This window comes from Fukomys damarensis, unplaced genomic scaffold (genome assembly GCF_012274545.1).
Source record: "Fukomys damarensis isolate Sample0158 unplaced genomic scaffold, DMR_v1.0_HiC HiC_scaffold_29, whole genome shotgun sequence".
Classification (NCBI taxonomy): Eukaryota; Metazoa; Chordata; class Mammalia; order Rodentia; family Bathyergidae; genus Fukomys; species Fukomys damarensis.
In genome coordinates, this window is record NW_022900941.1 from 17058865 (window position 1) to 17077080 (window position 18216).

General features: G+C 42.0%; 1 protein-coding gene across 2 annotated transcripts in view; it reads right to left on the minus strand.

Annotated features, from left to right (window-relative positions):
• Positions 1 to 18216, minus strand: part of Tmem163 (transmembrane protein 163) — a 357236-nt gene that overhangs the window by 35162 nt on the left and 303858 nt on the right. The gene's annotated exons all lie outside the window — the stretch shown is intronic.

Sequence of the window (18216 nt, forward strand, 5' to 3'; positions counted from 1 at the left end):
CAGAGTAAGCACCCACAGTCCCAGGATTGATACAAATCCACCCCTGGGAGTATACAGTTCAGGATTCTATCACCAAAGGCAGTCTCACGGGAAAGGGGCTCTCCATCCTGCATCATCTAGCAGCATGACACAGAAGAGAGAAGGGTCTTCCAGACCACAAACTCATCTCCGTTGTCTGGCAAACAGGATGCTTCATTCCACAAAGGGGAGGTTAAAAAGTATAATAGCAAAAGTGTGGAGGCTCTGGTATCAGATATTCCCAAGCTCCACCATTTGACTTGCTACAAGGTCTTGGTCAAGGAACTGAATCTCCTTTAAATGACAGCCCCTTGCCTTTCAGATGAGAATAACATTTCTTCCCAAAGATGAAAAGAGATAATGCACAAAGCATAGCAAAGTAACCCATTGTTAGCTTAGATAAAGGAAATACACTCAGCATGCTTCTTTCAGATAAGATGGGAGAGACCTCTTTGGATTTTTCCCAATGACAAAAAAAGCAAGAATTTGACAAGTGAGAGAGACAGAGAGAGTCTTAATATTTTTTAAAAACAGAAATGACAAGAAGAGAGGAGGAATGAGACCAACCCAGAGAGCCACCACAGAAGGAGCAAGTTAGGAGCATTACCATGGGTGATGCTACAGGGTACACAACTGAGGATATGGGGACAAGGAAATCTACATGGCTCCGGCATCTGACAACCACTCAACAAATATCTGGAGAAAGAAAATAAGAATTAAAATGAGGAAATGATAATATTAATGCAAGGGGTTGAGAGAGAGACAGAGACACAGAGACAGAGACAGAATGAATGAATTCCCATTCCAACTTAATGTACTGTCATGTGGCAGTCTACTCTTCCTCCAAGCTATCAAATAAGTCTGTTTTTTATTATCCGTTTTGGACTCCTTTCTCTGGACTAACAGCATGGTCCCAAACTGCTCATGTAACTTTGAGGGAGCACCTACTTATGATCCTAATAAACCTGTAGACAAACACCCCCCCCCATTTTGAAGACAGGACTAAAGACAGGTAAATAAAGCCGCATAAAATCCACTTAGTAGGCTTCTTGCTCACACTCTAGTTGTATTCTCCAAAGATAGACAGAAGGAAAGAATCTTCGTAGGTTAGATCAAAACACAAAAAGAACATAGAGACAGAGGGAAAAGTAATGAACGACCTGGAGATCTTGGTGAAAATTTGATCATACAGATGAACTGCCGTGGGTGCCATGCATCCTTGTAATGAGCCCCAAGATAGAAACACACACACACAATGGGGAGAAAAGAGATTGGAGGCAGTAAGAACATGCTGATTCAGCTAACCTGCTAATGGAGGCAATGCACCTAGGACCGGTATAAAGACCAATCGGGGACAAAAGGGATTCGTGGGCAAGCAAGGAACTCCTACTGGAGAGCTCTTGAATAACTAGGGACTGGAGCAAAGGGAGGAATCTCAAGAGCAGTGAATCAATGCTCTCAAAGCAACTGGTTCCTGACTACCAAGTTCTCCCCTGAAAGATGACTGTGGGCCAGCTGTGTTCAGTGCTTGCAGTAACCACTTCTACCTATAAGCACATGGTCTGTGAAAAGTTCCAGTGCAGGGAGAGGCCTAAGTTAATCTAGATCTCCCAGGTAAATTTTGCAATGTCTTTCCCAGCCCCTACAGTGCACTGCCCTCGGTGGGGAAGCTGAGATATTTGTTGTTTTTTAAATGTTGCCTGAGGACCACTCTGACTCAGTTTTATCAGAATCTCAGGGTGAAGCCAGCCTCTGCACTTGTTTAAAGGCTTCCAAAGAATTCTAATGGGCATTGGCCTAGTGTAATTCTAATTTCATTCTAATGCAAGGCCCAGACCCAAGTGAGGTCCTGTTCCTAAGGAGCTTCCACTATGGAGTGAAGCACATAGCTCTCCAGAACAGAGGCAGGAAAGCAGAGGTCATTCCAGATAGTGAGGAAGGCTGGGGCCTCATCCCTGAGAGGCCTCCCTGACCCCATATATGCATTTACTGTTCATCATCTTCTCCCTGAGAAATGAGCAGAGCAGCCACATGTGCACGCTAGACCTTCTACAGGTGCCTTGTCATTGCCCCCTCATCTCCATACTCTACTGAAGGAAAAGGAAACAAACGTCTGCACAGGGAATGTCTGTGACACTACAGAGCCTATCTTCAGCCATTAGCACTGCAGGCATGCTTCCACCAAACACGAAAATTGGGTCTCATTACTTAAGGAAACAAGTATGAACAATTCAAGGACCTTGACACATAATTTCTGTTACATATCTTTAATCAAAACTACACTATCTTCTATTTCCCAGGGTCTACAGTAGCAGGTGTTCCAAATGCATTGGAAGAGTGGACAGAACACACTAATTTATCTGTAAGTTGCCTTCCATGGAGTCTAAGGCTCTACCAGTCACTTTCTGATGGTGTGGAGAGAAGGAAAGAGATCCCACATCCTACCAAATGCCCATGGAACAGGCTATATTGTATAGTCATTCTGAAATATACTGAAAATTAAAAGAAATTTATAATCTGGCGTAGTGAAGTTTTGCATATACATGTAATCATAGTTCCTTCACCAATCTGCCTATGAATGTGTTCCAAATTTTCACAAAGGACTATTTTCCTCTTCTTTTCAATGTATTACAAATTAGAAAGCCACAGTCACCCTTCCCTCAACACTGCTGGAGCCAGTGTGGTACAGCCTAGCTGCTCTGACAATCTAAAGGAGCTATGAATAGCAGAGAGTGTGATGCTATTTTCTAGCACTGTGTTAATAATATATTGTGTTTACACAGCAGCTTTCCCCACAGGCTCTCAGAGTTTCCACCTTGGCTCTGAAATCGCACAGAGGTTGCTCCCCAGACATAGATTTTTATTTTTCTGTTATTTTATGGACAGGGAAGGGGGAAAGTCAAGGTTTGGGAGGCTACACAACATTATCCAAGGAGGAGTTAAGTCCACCCAGAGATAGACCCCTCCACTGACACCCTCCCAGTGGTCAGGCCCAGTCAACCAACTAAGCACTAAAAGGCTCTGACATCCATGTCACATACTCGGCACCACCACTCTGGGACCACCGGTATCTCCAGGATGCTGTCAAAGTTTAGGTCAGGCACAAACACTGCAGATGTGGCTGCTTCTGCATCTGTACATGTGAGCTGTTTCCAAGCTTGGGAGGTGGAGGAGCAGCTGCTCTCTCAGCACATGTGGCCTGTGCCTTAACAGGATGGCCTGGAAGGTGACAAGAGCACTGAGAAGTAAGGTCACCAGAAAGAACACAGACTCTTTTCTCTTCTCCCCATACACTGGAGGACAACTCTGAGTTAGAAAGAGGCAAATGAATCACCATCCCCTTCAACCTAATCCCCCAATCAATTAAGACTAAAACAGCTTAAGCTCCCATGGGACCAGCGGCTGTCAGAGTGGGGCCCACAGATGAACAGCATCCATAGCACCCAGGGACCTTGTCAGAAAAGCAGCTTCTGAGTTAGTCCACTAGGACCCAGAAATCTCCATTTTAATAAGAAGCTTTCCAAGTGATCCCGATGCACACTGTATTAAGACAGTTAATGTCTGAAAGGCCAGTACAAGCCAGAGAAATTATTAAAGTCACTTTAAAGAAATGATTAAAGATAGTTAAACCTATGTTTTGTTGTTCTGCTGAAGGCTGTGAATTATTAGTTGGGTACAAGACTGCAAAATCAATTACTTAGAGGCATTGATTTTTGCCACTAAAATTATAAAGGCAAAAACCTATCAGGTATTCACACCCAAAATGATGGGAGGTGAAAATCTGGCTCCTTGTCAACTGCCAGCTTATCTGCCCACAGCTAACATTAATGAAGCCTGAGTCCTGTCATACTAATTCTAAGTGATTTCTCCTCAGTTCAAAAGAGCCATGCATAAGAAGCCTCTTCTATAACTCCAATTTACAAGACCCCCAAAACACAGAGCAGCTCTGACCATTACCGAATTAACTCAACAGTTTTGAATGTGATGGTTTTACTTTCAACCTCATCTCTAGAGAACTTGCCTAAAAATCAACAAATAGGACCATATCAAATTAAAAAGCTTCTGCACAGCAAAAGAAACAGAGTGAAAAGAAAACCTACAGAATAGGAAAAATTTTGGCAGCTATTCCTTAGACAGGGGACTAATACGTAGAATACAGAAAGAACTCAAAAAATTAGACCCCTCCAATAAAAGACCTAATCAAAAATGGGCAAGGGAAATGAATAGACACTTCACAGAAGTACAAATGGTTAATATATACATGAAGAAATGCTCACCATCACTAACCACTATAGCAATGCAAATTAAAACAACACTGAGATTCCGTCTTACCCCAGAAAGAATGGCCATCATCAAAAAATCAAATAACAACAAATGCTGGTAAGCCTTCTGGGGAAAAAGGAACCCTTCTACACTGTTTGGAGAAATACAAACTAGTACAACCACAGTGGAAATTAGTGTGGAGATTACTCAAAAAACTAAAAGCTATTCCATTTGGCCCAGCTATTCCCCTTCCAGGTATATTCTCAAAAGAGTTAAAGGAATCATATTACAGCAATACATGCATACCCATGTTTACAGCAGCACAGTTCGTAATAGCTAAATCTTGGAAACAGCCTACATGTCCACTGACAGATCAATGGATAAAGGAAGTGTGGTATTTAGACACAATGGAGTACTACTCTGCTATAAAGAAAGATAAACCTGAGTCATTTGTAGGAAAATGGATGAACCTTGAAACCAAATGTTAAGTGAAATTAGACACACAAGCTTAAATATCACATGGTTTCTCTTATGTGGGAAACCCAAATTATAAAGAACAAAATAAAAGATAACAAGGAAGTAGGATGATGGACCTATCTTAAATGAGAAGATCAAGAGATAGAGGAAGAAGGGAGATGGGGCACAAAAAAAGGAATTAAGATGTGTTATGGACATGCAAAACTCCATGCAAGGAGTGTAAACATTATGTAACACAAACAAGCCCTGACAAAAAGAAATCTGAAAAAATTACAATCTGGGCATTCAAATGTGAAACAAATGATGAAAAATAAGTCAGATGATATGAGGATACACCCAGCACTTATGAATGCACAATTTTACTATTGGTTCATTCTGGCTAGGCTTCTCCTTCCCATCATTTTGGAGGCAGGATCAAAGGAAGGAGAAAGTGAGCCAGGCCCCACTCTATGGTGGCTATGGCAAACACGTACCATCTTGTTCAAGTCACTACCCTTCCCTCACTCCATCACTATTACCATCTACCTCCTCTGCTGCTGCAGGAGCTCTGCTACTTATTTTCCTAGTCTTGCTCATCTCCACCCACTTCCCTGGACGTGCCTGAGCTCCAGAGCCCATTCCCTTCATCATGTGCCCAGCTCTTCCTGCCTTCAGCTTCATCCACCTGCTGTATTGTGATTGCCTTGCCATGAGGAAGGTTGACCTGAACCAGAGATAGACACTCAGGCCAGAGCTCTTCAGACAGTAGAGGTCCATTCCCTCTCTATAGTTACATCATCCACATCCTGAACATGCACCTATTAAAAAAAAAAAAAAACTCTCCTTAATTAACAATTACAGCAGCCCTTTGCTTATATCTGTAATAACAGGCAAGCTAAATTGGACTCAACCAATGGAAATTCTATTATCTTAGTTTCTTTCTCATCACTGAAACATAGTATGTGACACCCACACATTAAAAGAAGAGAGGTTTATTTTGGCTTATGTTTCAGTCCACAGTCAGCTGGCTTGCAGGCAAGACAGTTGGCTCCAAGGCAGGACAGTGTGGCAGAGGTGCCAGGAAGGAAGATACACCCCTCCCAATCACGCCCAGAGTGACCCACCTCTTCAGATCAGACCCCGTCTCCTAACAGCAAATCCACTATAATGTCACCTAATCCGACCACCTTCCAAAGGACTCACCTCTGGTCACATGAGGCTTTAGGAGAACATATAGATATAAACTATAACACTCACCTTTTTTCCAGTGCTGGGGATCAAACCCAGAACCTTGCATATGCTAGGCAAGTGCCCTACCACTGAGCAACATCCATAGCCACAGAAATCTCATTTAGATAAAACTTTATTCTTGGCTTTAATTTTAGAGACCATGTTCAACATGAGGGATTAAAAAAAAAAATCAAACTCTAGAGCAGAGCAGCCCAATAGCATTTTCTGTGAGGGTAGAAATGCTCTATTCTGTGCTGTTCAGTGTGGCCACTGATCATTTCAAAAGTGGCTGGTGCAACTGAAGAAAGTAAGTTTTAATTTTCATTATATTTAGCTAATTAGAATTCAAATGGCCTCATGTGGTTCGTGAGTATTATTGTGAACAGTGCAGCTCTATAGGCTGTGCTAAAAATGTAGAAGTTCATTTCAGGCATCTTAGCCCAGGAACTGCTCTCAAGATAAAATATATATTTATATGGACTATAGGGTCTAGGGTCCAGGACTTTGTGAAGGGGAATCAGGCCTCTGATACCCTCCATCAATCAATGCATCATTTCCCTCCTTTGGGGAGCTCTTCTTCAGGTTTATACACCAACTCTCATTCTTGATCTCATCTATATCAACCAATCTTTAACCACAGCAGCTGCTCCAGCAGGAGTAACTGCATTTTAGAAAGGAAGTGAAACTTTCAGTCATTCACATCTTAGTTCTGCTCGCCAAGCCCTGAGGCAAAGGCAAAAGAATCCTACATACTTAGCCCTCAAAGCCCAAATCTAGGAGGCAAACTTGAAAATCACAGCACAGTCATCACTCGTGAATGTGAAAACAGACAATGGACAAGGAACAAAATGAAAAAAGGACTTAAAAAGATGAAACCTACCCTGAGGACAGAGCAGGAAGGATGGCTGGCTGTACAGCTAGCTGGCTGTGGAAGAATGGATATTTGTGTGAAAGGATTCATCAAGCAGGAAGAACTAGAAGGGTGAGAAGGGTATTTCAAACAGAGATCTAACTTCATCAACAAAGCACGAAGGCACAGAACTGTGAGGCTCTGATTCAGTGGAAGCTCAGCATCAAGATGCTGCTTCAGGAGCATTTGACCCAAGGACAGCAGAGATGCAAGGCTCATATGGAGAAGGCCCCTGTGTGTCCTGAAGTTCCCTCAAGATGGTAGACACATCACTCGTGATATGCTGAATGGATCTTAGATAGTATGGGAACCAGTATGTTGTATTAATAATTACAAATTATTATGTACATTGGAAAGAATGATTATCACCCCATGACTTCAAAAATATTGCTTAGGGAAAAAATTAAACATGACTACAAGAAGATAAACATTAGGTAAATCATACAATAAGTGTTACACAGGGAAAAAATTATAACGCCCAAGGTTGGGGAAGCCTTTGGTGGTCACAGGAAGTTGCTAAAAGATTTTAAGCAAGGGCTTTCCAAAGACCCTTCTGACTGTGGCTGAGGATGAAAGGATTGGAGGGAAAGAAGCCACAGACAGGGGAATTAAGGGGAAGACAGTATTCAAGACAACAAGAGATGACTGCCTACACAGGGGCCATTATAGAGGAGAAGAGTTAATGGAAAGACATGATGAAGATAAGAACTTTGCAGGACCTGTTCACCCAGGAGGCCATGGCAGAATTTCAAGAATGGCTAAAGAGGGAGGGGTGAGGGTAAGCTAAGAGTAAGTGGTAAGGCTGGAGTAGGGAAAGTGAACCTAAGCCTTGATGTTCAGACAGCTTCTCTGAGCTGAAGAGGCATCTCCTGATTCTGAGTTCCCAGGGCCATTTTCCTGGGGCCCCTAGGTCTCACTGTACTCTTTCTGGTGTGTAGAGAGATGGATATATATATATAGAAAGGAAATAGCTGTTTCTCTAAAGGATGCCAAACTCTATCCAGGACTTCTGTTTCCAATATATACTGCAAGAGGAATACATGCTGGGACTCGTGGCTCAGGGTCTTTCAATCAATCAACAAAACAGTGACTATGTCTTAGTTATTTTCTTTTGCTGAAAAACAAAATTTTGAGGCAAAATACCCAATACCCAAAGTTTCAACTTTTCTTTTCCTTTTTTTTTTCAGCTTTAATTGAGTTTATTGGTACATTTTAGGGATACAGTACATTTACAGTCATTGTTGGGATCTTGTACCTCTACGTGACAAAGTTAAAGGGAGAAAGGTTTATTTGCGGTTACACTTTGTAGTGGTTTCAGTCCATAGCTGGCTAGTTCCAAGGTAGGGTGGCATGGCAGAGGGACATCACAGAGGAGAAACAGTCCATGGCAAGGAGGAGGCAGGAGGCAGCAAAACAGCAAGCAAACAAACCACAGCAGCAGAAGCCACTCCCTTTTATCCCTTGCAGGCTACCAGCCTTTCAGACAGTGCCACCCACACCCAGGTTGGGCCTTACTATTATCCACACCCAGAACTATGCTAGACCAATCAGTGGACTAATTTAGTTATCACACACCCTTAATCCAAGCATCACACACCCTAGATCCAGCCACTTCCCCAAATTCCCACCTATGAACACGAGGCTCTGGGGAACATCTAGGCACAGGTCACAACAGTGTCCTAGAGCAAGAATTTAGCAGGGAATGAAACCAATTACCTGCTCTCCAGGACTTCACATGGGGTGAGACTGACAAAGATGTGGACAAGTAAACATACTGCATTGAAACACAAAGAAGAATAAAGGGAAAGCATAATGGGAGTACTATTTTATATCCAGTAGTCTCACTTTCAGGAGCTGAAGACATAAAAGCTGGGAAAAGAGCTCTTCAACCACCTGGAGAAAAGCATGCTGGACAGAGGCTCCCTAGAAGGAAGGAAGCCATTACATTCCATAAACAGCAACGAGACCAGTGCAGCTGGAGCTCAGTGGTTCTGCAGGACCATATGGTCAACAAAGAACTTGGGCTTTTACTCTGAGCAGGCCAGGAAACCAAAAGAGGATGAAACGGAGGCTCACATTCAAAAGAGATCACCCTAGCTGGTCTTTCAGGAACTGACCAAAAGATGCATGGGTAGAAGTAGGAATTATTTTGGGGAGAGTAATTGCAATAATCCAGGAAAGAGTGGACTCTAGAATGGGGAAAGAAAAGTGGATGTGGGGAGCTGGAGGTGATAGGAGGTGTCTGGATTCTCCAAACTCCTATGAGATCAATGGCCAATTAGCTGATAATCAGTGTATTTGATCTGGTACTATTAGAAATAAACTATGAGTCTTAGTAACATTTTAAAATTGCTCTCTTAAGCCAGGTACAGCGGTGCATGTCTATAATCTCAGGACTTGGAAGACTAAGACAGAAGTATCTTAAGTTCAAGACCAGCCTGAGCTACACTGTGAGTTTAAACCCCATCTGGACTATATAATAAGATCCTAAATAGAAAAATAAAGAAAGAAAAAGTAATCTCCAGGCAACCTCTATTGATTAGGAGAATAAGAACATCTGGATATTTTATTACTTATAAAGTAATAAAAAACTACTTAAGTAGTTTCAATGTCAGGTCAACTATCAGCACATCAATTTCTAATATTTCCTAAATACGGAATACCCTGCTTGTTTATGCATAGCACATATCCAGCAAAAAACCAAAGACAGTAATAACAACCCGTGCTAAAAACACATGGGGAACAGCAGCTCACTTCTCCCCATACACCCTGTTAGGCCTTTTTCAGTTCTAGTGCGAGCACCTATACTGCCTATTAAACGCAAAGCAACGTTAAGTCACAGTGGAGGAGAAGGGAGGTAAATTCGGAGGGTTTCCAATGTTCCAAGAAGCCTCTTCGACACTAGACACAGTGACAAATAAGACATGGTCCTTTGACAAGGAACCGGGAAGGGGAACATTTAAATCAGGAAGTATCTTTCCTGGAGGAGATCTGAACTAACTTTGAACAAACCCCCAAAAGACAGCTTGGTAAAGAGGAGCGAAAAGTATGTCGCAGGAAAAGCAGGTTCAAAGGCATATTAGAATTAGATTATCACTGCCCACCCACTTTGCATCAGGCACCATTCTGGGAAGCCAGCGATACAGATATTTGGTGAAAGAAATTTCTAGGCAAAGGGAACAATGACACTCTGAGGCAGAAGCCTGATTAACCTGAGGGAGGCACAGAAAGGCAGCCAGTGGGCAGAAGGGGAGAAAGGGAGAAGGGGAGATGACAGGTGATGCCTGAGGATGAGGGAGAGATCTTGTGAGCTCATAGAGCCCTTGTAAGAATATATGCATTCACAAATCTGGGAGGGCCCGGAGGACTTGGACATCACATGATGTACCATGCTTTAAGGAGCACTGCTTACTGGCAAGGGCAGAAACATAAAAAGCAGTTAGGAGGCTGCTGCAGTATGTAGGCCAAGTGAGAGTGTAACAAAGGATGACTTGGAATAGGATGGAATGTTGAAGGGGCTGAATCTTTGGAGATTCTCTGGAGCCCAAGCTTTGGTCTTATGATTGTCAAATTCTGTTCGTGTGTGCTATGCAGCAAACAACTCAAGAAAGCCACAAGGCTTTGGAACTGAGAGAAGGGAGGACAGAGGTAGCACTTCCTGAGATGGGATGGCTACTGGCTGCAGGAGCAGCAGATGTTAACAGGAGAAAGGTCAGGAGTTCTAGAGTCCATACTAGGTTTGAGATGTCTGTTACAGGGGTATTAGGAAGGCAGCTAGAGAGAGGAGCTGAGATTCAGAGAAATATTTGAGATTTTAAAACATGATTAGATTTAAATTTTCAAAAGCTGACTCAAGCAATAAATATCTGCTGGGTCTGATCCGTCCCGATTCCCCTCTCATTGGTAATGGACCTCTGTTTCCTGTCAGGTTCTGCTGTTCCAAGGGGAGGATTAACTGGACCCTACCTTGAACCAAGCTATCTGACTCACACTGAGCTCACCAGACTCTACCTATGGTCTTTGAGTTCAAGATGAGTGTCAGCCAGAACTGAAAACCAGGATGTTTCATCCTACATGAGGGACGGCCAGAAGGTAGAGCTCAGCAGGGTTGACCAATGACCATCAGGAAAGCTGGGCTTCCCACACAGTGGCTGGCTTTCCCCAGAGCAAAATTTCCATGAGGATTAGGCAAAAGCTGCAAGGCCTCAGAAGTCATGCAGCATTCTTCCAGAGCATTCTGCTGCCTATAAATGAGTTACAGAATTGCTGATATCAAAGAAGAGGTGAATGAGGAGCCACTTTCTGATTGGGGGTGGTGTGATAGGATAATACTGTAGAAGGGCATATTAGAGGGAAAGAAGAAATTGTTATGGACATTGTTAGAGAAGGCTATCTGCCACAATGGCAAAGAGGCCAAAGACTGCACTGGACACCTGCTAGCTTGGCAAACCCTTTGTTTCTGAAAATCACCTTCCACTAGGGTCCAATGAGTTCATGCTCAAAGCCAGATCCTGAGGTTTCTGTGTTGCAGCAGACAAGGGGACATCAGATGTCAGAAGAAAACAAGGAAGCCAGTTCTCAGTAGGCCTGTGGAAGACAGGATCATCATCCCTACTATACATTTGCCCTCAAGTACACACCCTACTTTCCCCATGTGATTTCCAGCCCCTAGAAGGGGTCATGTGACTTTCCCATTCCCCACAGGAATATGAGCATAAGTGATATCCACTGCAAGTGAGCCAAAACTTCAAACGTGCAGGTGATTTGGCTTCCTTTATGCCCAGTGGATCCCAGAAAGGAGCTACTGCTCTGCCCAAGACCCAGAATAAGACCTCATGTAGAATACACCACTGCCAACATTGGCTTTCATAAGAAATAATTGAGAAATGTATGTTTCTAAAATTCAGGGTGTTGTTTGTACTGCAGTGAAGTTGACAGTTTCAAGGTTCTCCAACGAGATACAACGGTCACAGTGGCAAGAGACTGTGTCCAAAATGCAGCACATGAAACTGGAGGAGGGATTCCCTGCGTGAGAATCATGTGGAACACCTGTCTGGTTATGACAGAGAGGAAGCACCTCAAGTCTGAGTCCATCTGGGAAAGCAAGCAATCCCAGTGTCGCTGTGTGTACAGACCGATCCCACAGAGAGGAAAACACAGGATTTGAAGTCCCCTGTGATCTCTGGGACCCCACCCTGGCAGAGGCGTCAGACCCACTCCACTGCTGTTCCACTGGGAAATGTGCTCAGCACCTTGAGCACGTGGCCTTCTCAGCATGGCTTGGTTACTTGAATCTATCATTTCTTTTTATCCCATAAAAATGCGCTTACATTCCCTTGGTAATCTGTTCTCTGGTTTCTGACCTTCTTAATTACAGTATTTAAAATAATTGGCTTAAATTGTTCATTTTCTTTGATCTACCTCTGGGAGTCTATTCCTAGAGAGGGGGGAAAAAACAACTTCTTGCAGAAGAATTCACAGCAGCTTTACTTTTATGTAAAAAAAATGGGAATTTTTAATGTGCCACAAAAGGAGTGTTTAAGTAACTGACATATCAATTCAGTTTACAATTAGGTGACACTAAAATTTTGGTCAATAAACAGTGTCCAAAAGACAGTAAGTGAAAAAGCAGGATATAATGCTTGTCTACAGATTAGAAATATAGTCTATATAAAAAAATACACATCAATTCCAGAAGGAAAAGTACTATAAAGTACAATAAGATGGACTTGGTTTCCACTTTTATGAATATTGAATTCTTATAATGAATATTTCTAGAAGTTCCTGCTCTAGCTACACTTTTTTAATGTTCCCCTTTATTTGTATCCTCATATATACGAAATACTTGTCTTTATCAAGTTGCAAACTTTGAAGTACAAATTAATCAAGATTTCATGGTCACCTGCTCCTATACGGTGAGGGGCTTAGACGTTCAAGGTGTGATTTTTGGTGGATTATACCACCATTCCTGAGGCAATATACAGTGCCCTCCAGTACTGGCAGAAAATTATTCCAGAAGCTCACTGGATGTCAAAATCTATAAATGTTCAAGTCCCTTATACAAAATGGCACAGTACTTGCATATAACCTCTTGTGTACTTGAAATCATCTCTAGATTACATATAATACACAAGATGATGTACATGCTATAAAATAGTTGATTTATTGTATTGTTTATGAAATGATAGTAAGATAAGAGTCTGCACATGTTCAGTACAGACACTTCCTCTTCCCGCAAATATTTTAAATTCATGGTTCAGTCAATCACAGATGCAAAACCTGCGGACAAAGGTCAGTCATAGTATGCATTCGCTCAAACTCAGCTGATCGTGACTCCTTTTTCAAGACTCAGTTTCCTTATTAGAATGAAGACAGAAACCAGGCATGGTGTCACACACCTGTAATCCTAGAACTCTGGGAGGCTGAGGCAGGAGGGTCAGAAGTTCAAGGCCAGCCTGGGCAACACAGCAACTTAGTGAGACGCTGTCTCAAAATGAAAAATTAAAATGAGCCGGGGATGCAGTTCAGTGTGAAGGTCCTGGATTCAATCCCCAAGAGAGAAAGATGATAAAAAGGACTGGCAACCTGAATCACCAAGTTCAAGTCCTGCATGGGCAACTTAGCAAGGCCCTGCCTCAAAATAAAAAATAAAGGGCCAGGGATTTAACTCAGTGGTGCTGCCACCTGCCTCACAAGAGCAAGGTCCCAAGTGCAATCCCTGGGGCCAAAATAAATAAATAAAATAAAAATGAAAAATAAAATAGCTGGGGATGTAGCTCGGTAGTGGAACACCCCTGGATTCTATCTCTAGCAAAAAAAGAACAGGAAAAAATGACTAAGAACATATAAAGTAATAAAGGCAACACTTTTAATATAGCCCGTTTGCTGTCACTGGCTGGTGTCACAAGCCACCACGACTTGCCTTTTAGAATCTGAATCTCAGGCCAAGTCTTACAGTGACAAATTCCAGGGGACGTACACATCCTGTGGCATGTGGGCACAGAGGCCTCTTATAAACTCCTATGAGATTTCCCTCACGATCCCAAATACAGTATCATCTTACCTGCCATCCGACAAGTTAGAAGAGCCAAGTAAGAGAAAGAGGACCACTGAAGATCTCAAAAAAGTCTGATCTGCCACGGGTTATAAAGCTACTCAATAACTGAGCTGGGACTCAACATCTACATCTGAGGCTAATAACAGCACTTTTTTAAAAATATGGGTGTTCTGCCCACCTAAACAAATGAAAGCCACTTTTGCAACCAGTTTTGTGTGCACATTTTTCCAACTTAAACACAAGTATTTTGGAGGCCACTAAGCTGGGGGCAAGGCTGTAAGTCCTAGGTTCTAGATCTGTCTTTGTGATTAAATTCAGGACATACAGGAAATTATCTCTAGACCTTGGCTTCCTTATATTGCAAATTAGCAGTGTTGATCTAATCACTAAGGTCCTTAAAGTAAAAAGTTCGAGATGTGGAACTTTATATCTGGGAATCTGGCTCATTCCTGTTTTTCCTTTTTTTAAAAAACATATCTTTAAAATTTATTTTTTTCCCATTAAGTTTACTGGTACATTTAAAACAAACAATACAGTTACTTTTATCATCAGAATCTTGTACCTTTACATGACTTATCTGGGTTCTTATTTTTTCCCCACACCCCTGCCCTCCCTTCACCCTTCCCTATTTAAAAAGGCTTTGTTTCCATTTTTCCCTTTTTTCACATTTGTTCTTTTCCCTTATTTCCTTTCCCCTCCCCTTCCCACTTCCCCTTTAGCCATTTTCAAATCAACAAGTTTGAGACACATATTTATTTGCATAACCAAAATGTAAGAACTGAACAGTAGGTATTATTTAGGGAAAAAATATGAGGTTCCCAATGAGTAATCTGCAAGCTGTAGGTCTCCTTTCATACACAGAATTGTCAGATGGGGAAAACTGCACCATGTTTCTGGCTAGATCTTATTCTGTAACTTCTCTGTGACCTACACACTCTACTATTTTGAAAGGTTGACATTTCCCAGTTTAAGAGGAAAAATAGATAATCTTAAAAGAAAATGTTATTCATCCACTGAGTTGGACAGCTGATTTTCTAAGTAAAACAATGATTTAGAATTATTTGAAGAATTACCAATAGACTAGAATCTGATTATATTTTAACTTGGGAAAAACACATAAATGATTAATCCTAAACCTTTCATCTAGAAGGCTAGTTCCTAAAAATTGTGCAACTTTACATTACACTGAAATCTATTATTAGAGTCACAAAATGTTAAACCTTTTCTTAAAAACACAAATTTGACCATGGACAGGCTACTACTGATTTGGTCCTTAAATCACAAGCAAGCTAAAAACATCACCAGTCATAACATTTGAAGAACAAATGTTAGAGTATATATAACCACTATCATCCTGCCCATTTTGGAAATGGAGAAATAAAGAAACTTAAACGATACTTGCTTAGAGTGTACTGTTGAATTAGTTTAAGGATAACTCAATGTAATGACAGGGAGGATTTTTTTAACCCCTGGAGGTCACAACGGGCATTGAGATGTAGCAGGTGCTTTTGATGCCAAATCACACACGTGAGCAGCTCAGATTTCCTCCCAAAGCTTAGGGGGCAGCTCCCTGTGTTTTTTATTCTTTTTCCTCATTGAGTTTATTGGTACTTTTTAGGTATACAGTACAGTTACAACCATCATCGGGATCTTGTACCTTTACATGACAGGTCCTGGTTCTCATTTTTCCCCATACCTCTGCCTCCCTTCACCCCCTCCTCCCTTCCCTATTTACAAAAACTTTGTTTCCATTTTTTCATTTTCTCATGTTTCTTTTCTTTTCCCTTATTACCTTTCCCCTACCCTTCCCACTTGCCCCTACACCTTTAGCCCTTTTCTTCCTATTTCACATTGTCAATTATACCATCATATACCATTATAGTTTTTCACACCAGAGAAACTATTTGGTATTTATACATGTGTGACTTATGTCACTTACTAGCATCCCATTGATTCCTCACAACTATCTGACAAGGCAGATACTTGAGTACTGAAGAAATCCAAGTCTGAAGGGCCTAAGAAACGTGTGAGGCTGCCATGCTGGGCTACGGACCTCAACCTGTCTGTATCACTCACGGCGTATGCACTCTGGGCACTCACCATCCTGCTTCTGGTCTCAGGCAGCCTGTTTCCCTGAAGCATGCTATGAGGCCTGTCATACTCTTATTTATTCCACACCTGCGGAAGGTGTTTAGAGGGAGCTGGACTCAGATACTGGGGGGTTCATACACTCTACTGATGATTCCTGAGCATCAGTAAGTCTGGAAACAAGGCAGTGCACTGCCACAGCCTTTGTTTGTCTGCACACATTACTGCTAGGCCAACTACTGAGGGCAGTTTCCTTCAGAGGGGCCAGTCTAGCTCTGAGACCTACATCTTCATCGGACTCCCCTGAAGAAAAATCAAATGAGCAAAATACGCCAGCATCATTGTTCAAATAGAAGGAAAACATGAATCTGCTTCCTTTTCGTTGAAAGAAGCCAGTTCCTAAGTAGCTCCTAAGAGGTAAACTAAACAGTTGCAAAAATTAAACAAAATTTTGCAAAAATTTGGCACTAACAATAACTAAGTTCCCAACACTCTGGGGAACGGTATATGAATAGATTGGATAATTTAGTGCCCCCAAATTCCCACAACCAGAAACTGTAACAGCTTGTTTATAGAGAATCCTCTATGCCTGTGTTGGAGCCACAGATCTGACAGTGACTTTATCACCACAATCTTTATTTTGCCAACAAGAGAAGCAGCCTTGTAGGCACAGGCTGCCGGTCACATGGGGCAAATGATTATGGGAGCAACACAGAGGAAAGTAATTTATTATTCCCACCATAATTATTCTATTGGCTCATCTAAGGCTCATTCCAATTTGTCCTACTGTTGCAAGTACACAGTTTTGCTATAATTTGCCTGCCCATTGAGTTTGAATTAATGTGCTACTTGCTTTTCTAAAACAAGGGTAAGGGGGATTGAATCCCATGTATGTTGAAAGAAAAATGCCACGTGGCTGGGACAGTCCTTGTAATGTCCATTCCATTCCTAATTATGAGCCCACTGGCTTTCTGACAGATGGACAAGAGCTACCCACCCCTTACAGAGCTTATATAATGAAGCAATGGGTAAGCACAACTCCACATTCAATCTGCCCCACTAATGCTACAGATAGCTCAAATGAATAAGAGAATTAGGGTCTTGTAGGTACCACTGATGTGTTTGTACACAGTAATCTTATTAACCATTAACATGGTTTTGTGGGGGAACAAAAGCCTTCTTGTTCAAAACCGTGAAAGAGATATGTAATTTGCAACCTTCACTGACTGAATAGCTTGTCAGTTGGTGAGAAGGTGGGGGTTGAGTGTTTGTGCTCTACACTGAATTACAACAATATATGGAATAAAAACTTCACCACCCAGCTGTCAATTAAGGGAATTATTCATGGGCTTGTTAAAAGGTCATATGCCAAAAATTTCACTTAACGGAAAAGAGCTGGGGCATGGTGCTCAATTTTTTTAACCCAGAAATGATGGAAATGGAAACAAGCCATGTCCAAATTTTATCTCTATCTCAAAGTCTTGCAAGATTCCATTGTTGAGAAAATCCAAACAAGCTCTGTTTCTCCTCCAACCCAGCCAACCCCCAACTTCTCAGGTTTACAGGCTTCCACATCTTGATACCCTTTCATCTCCTTAGCCAAGAGGGATGACATTTAATTCACTTCGTATGAATGACTCTGGTCACTGTGAAGTCTCTTCCAGGCACTTAAGACTACTCTATAGCAGGATAAACAGTTTTCCTCCTGATCAAGGGAACAAAGGTTCTATGAAAGACAGAAATGTGAAGGAGACAGAAGGGCTCCAAAAACCAGCCACAGTAATTACTTTAGAGGTCCACACCCTGGGGAGATTCCCCCACACCATCTTCTTCCAGGAGACATTGGCACTGCCTATAGATACTGTTGGTTGTCACAGCTGGGTAGGTAAGGTGGCAGCAGCATCTAGTGGATAGAGGCTGGGATGCTGCTAAACATTCTACAATGCAAAGGACAGCCTCACAACACAGAGTTGTCCAGCTCAAAGTGTCCAGAGAGCTGAGGTTAAGATATCCTTTGCTCCAAATTTTAGAGCCTGGCAACTCAAACTGTGGCTCTTGGATCAAACCTAGGCTCCCACTAGAATCTTAGGACCATCCCTTAACCTCTTGAAGCAGAACATCTGAACAAGCCAAGAGTGACTTGTAAGTGTATTAGAATTTCAACTGCATATCTTGGAACAATAGTTTTAAAAGC